General features: G+C 31.4%; 1 pseudogene across 1 annotated transcript; it reads right to left on the bottom strand.

Annotated features, from left to right (window-relative positions):
* Window positions 1-2,080: 2,080 nt before the first annotated feature.
* LOC145072457 (delta(12) fatty acid desaturase DES8.11 pseudogene) lies at window positions 2,081-3,610 on the bottom strand (annotated as a pseudogene). The gene is made up of 2 exons (XR_013691025.1): window positions 3,463-3,610; window positions 2,081-3,361 (listed from the first exon to the last, which is right to left on the bottom strand). The product of XR_013691025.1 is annotated as a delta(12) fatty acid desaturase DES8.11 pseudogene (transcript).
* Between the last annotated feature and the right edge of the window lie 275 nt (window positions 3,611-3,885).

Here is a 3,885-nt window from a genome sequence, read left to right as displayed (position 1 = left end):
ATTTGTGTAGTGGTTGTGAGTTGCTGTGCATGAATAATTGTGCATTATAGATAACATTCGAGTTATGACTCATTTGGGAAACAAATGGATGGAATGATTTAGAAACAATGTACATGTAGCTTTGTTGGATTAACTTATGTTTTAGGATTTTTAGAAAAACATTAGGGTACTACCATATATGGTTGTGGTTGTTATCTTAAGTATATCAAATTTTAACTATCGATAATTTGATCTCTGATCAAAATGTCCATTTACAATATATATATATATATATATATATATATATATATATATATATATATATATTAATTTCTTAGTTTTTATTTATATACATAGATTTAAATTTTGTTGTTTATTCTTTTAGCAAATCACTTATTATACTATGTATTATTTTAGCTATTTTAAGTTATCAAATCGTGTTTTACATGAGTAATAACCTAGTGTGTGTGTGTGTGTGTGTATATATATATATATAGAGAGAGAGAGAGAGGGGAGAGGAGAGAAAGAGATAGATGAGGGTTCAATTGAGAAAAATAAAAGGTTGAAAATGGGAGAATCAATCTTATCACACTTTTGTTTTGTTGGAAAACACTTGGTCGTACCAGTATAAATTTAATGGGCAAGGGATACATATGTATTTTCAAACGAAAAATGTTTGATTAAACTATGATAATCATTACTTTAGTATATAGAAAAACATAGTTTTTTTAGTTTTTTTTTAATTTAGCTATTTTTATAAAAAAAATGATTTTAAATATATCAAAACTCATAACTTTTTATTCTTTATAAATAGTCATCCACATTAATATAGAAGGTTTAGGCAAAGATCCACCGATAAAACCGGTTTTGTTCTTAACAGACAAAGCAATCAACATTGCTTGAGACCATGAAGAGTAATTATCTCCGGTAAGAGGTTGAGATACAACACAAGAACATAACGTGGATTATCTGAATGATGAAAGGTAATATGGATGCAACGAAGTTGAATTCCTTGCACTTGAAGTCGACATGCTTGATTTTGAAGAAATCAATGAATCTGTCATGAAAAGAAAAAAAAAAGAATCTTCAAATCGGATTTGATTTAGAAGATGAATAAACTTGAATTGGAAAACTTAGAAAATCAAAGGAGTGAAGCTTGAATCGGAAGCATTTTTGCTCTGATACCATTTTAAATTAACAGATAGAGAGAGGAGATGAAAACAAAAACTCCTCATCTAATGAAATGAAAAACTGCTATTGTATATGTACAAGAAAACTACTAGAATAAATGGTTACAACTTTATATCTACAAACTTACTAAATTACCCTTCTGCATATTTACAATCAACTAATAATTACAAAAAGAATGAATTTGTAACGTCCCCAAGTTTTGATAATATTTGACTAGATATATTTTACCATGTTAATTATAAATTATTACATCTAATTATGTCGTAAATTTAAATCTATTATACATTTGGTGTCATATTTTGTGCTTATAAAATCTACCTTCCAACAATGAGAAATTTTGAGACCCATAATATAAAACATGTTGAATATAAGTTGGTTGCGAATATAGATAAAAATGAAACGATATCAAAAATATGTTTATATTTACCAATTATTATATATTAAACTTTATCATAGAAAATTCATTTGTTATTAAGTATATATTTCATAACAACTCGTCAAATGAAATAAAAGTATAAAAAAGATGTGTATAAACAAATTATTTATCATGTGTGCGTGATATCCATGATAATAATAATTCGAAGATGTATGCAAATGTAATATACATTATGATAAGAGAAATTAAACAGACTTTTTATTTTTTATTCTTACGAATCTTCTTATCAATTTAAATAATGACATGTGTCACATTAATATATTAAAATATCATTAAATAAACATTAAATGTTATACATGTCACTACAATTTGATAAGATGATTTATAGGAACAAAAGATATTTAATTTCTCTTGTAACAATATTTAACTTGTATAGTCTAAAATATAAGACCGGGATCGATATGCGAATGTAGGTGAAAGCGATTGGGATCATTTTAAAATTTTTGATTAATCATTTAATCAAACCTTTGGATATAAATAGAAAACTATGAACTTATTTTATTATACAATCGGTCCTTGGACATAGATAATTGGAATGTGTTCCAAACATACGGTACATATAGTAATTTAGAAAGTAAAATGATATCAGCAATCGGTTACATTTTATGGTACCAAAATACACCTGTGTGTTTGTTATTTTCATCAGGCTCGATATAGATGCATTCTTTAGCCTCTCTCCACATTGCTTTAAAGATTGGAGTCCTATCGATCTTATAGTACTCACCCAAAACTGGAATGATAGCATCCCTTGCCTCCTTTGCATGATAATGTGGAATGTACGAAATCAGATGATGCAATACGTGAGTGTGTGTAACGTCATGGAAAACCCTATTCAGGAATCCGAAGTCCCTGTCAATTGTTGACAACGCCCCCCTGATCCAGTTCCATTCACTTGAATCATAATGGGGCAAAGACAGATGGGTGTGGTGCAAATACGTAATGATAACGAAAAACACATGCACTCCTATCACTGGAACTCCATATATACAGGCTACCCAAGCAGCTCCTTTTGTTGTTACAGCAATCTTGATTGCATAAAAGACGGCAAGAAGACCAAGATCTGATAACAGGACCTGAATTCGCTCGCGCTCGGTGAAAATTGGACTCATGGGATCAAAGTGGTTGGCAAACCTTCCGTATTTCTTGCCAGAAATATTAGTTAAGAGGTATAAAGGAAATCCTAGGGTGAACCTAAAAACCAAAGTGAACACTCGACCAGGTGGGTTGTTAAGAAGTTTTGAGTACCACCTGACTTTAGACTTGCGTTTAGGAATGTAAACTTCATCATTATCAAGAGAATTTGTGTTGGCATGGTGATTTCGATGGCTATATTTCCATGAGAAATAAGGTGTCATGAGAGCTGAGTGGAGGATGAAGCCGACAGTGTCATCAATCCATTGGTATTCGCTAAAGGCATGGTGACCGCATTCATGGCCGATGACCCATAAGCCCGTGAGGATGCTTGCTTGACAGAACCAATAAACCGGCCAAGCTAAGTAAGCCAAAGGAGCTGGAAGAAAAGGAATATATGTATTCGCAAGGAAGTAGAAAACGTAGGCAACAATCAGATCGTGAACAACATAGTAAGATGAACGGATGACGGATCGCTTGAAGCAATGGGCAGGGATCGCTTTCTTTAAATCACTTAATGAAAACGGTGGATCAACTGGGACACGTTCCAGGATCTTTTTACCATCAAATGGATCGTTTGACATCCGACCACCTGCACCCATTTTGTCGATAGATATGATTAACCTGCAAATGTAAAGAGTATTGTGAGATTTATGTAAACTAAACATAGAAAGAGTTAATTACAAAAATCTAGAGCTCGTGGGAAATTAAAAAGAAAAACAAACCTATAGAGACAAGTTATGATGGAGTTCTCTTCAGTGGGTGATAGTGTTATACTCTTCTAGGGTCGGCCTTGCTTCGTATTTATAGTCCAAGATTTGCAAAAAGTTATCGGCTCACTTGTCCTACTGACTATACTATTATTTCATTTTATCTACAAACTTTTACACTTTAGTAGAGACCACCATTCCAATTTGGCGGCTCTAAATACGAAACGCATATTTTTAATCTATCAATGCATTATGCATGTTGTGAAGATCAAATTATTATTTATTTATAGATGTCCAAACTATTGTTAGTTGTATAAATATTAACCATTTTTATATATGATTTGTTAGTTGGGTCTTCGTCTTCTGCTTTCAAACAATTATTGCAATCAATCAATATATATTTAAATTACTGACTGTATGTGTATCTGATTGAAAAGG

Source organism: Lactuca serriola, chromosome 9 (assembly GCF_051521515.1).
Source record: "Lactuca serriola cultivar US96UC23 chromosome 9, Lser_US96UC23_V15, whole genome shotgun sequence".
NCBI lineage: Eukaryota > Viridiplantae > Streptophyta > Magnoliopsida > Asterales > Asteraceae > Lactuca > Lactuca serriola.
Note: the sequence above shows the minus strand (reverse complement) of the source record. Positions and strands in the feature narration are given on the sequence as shown.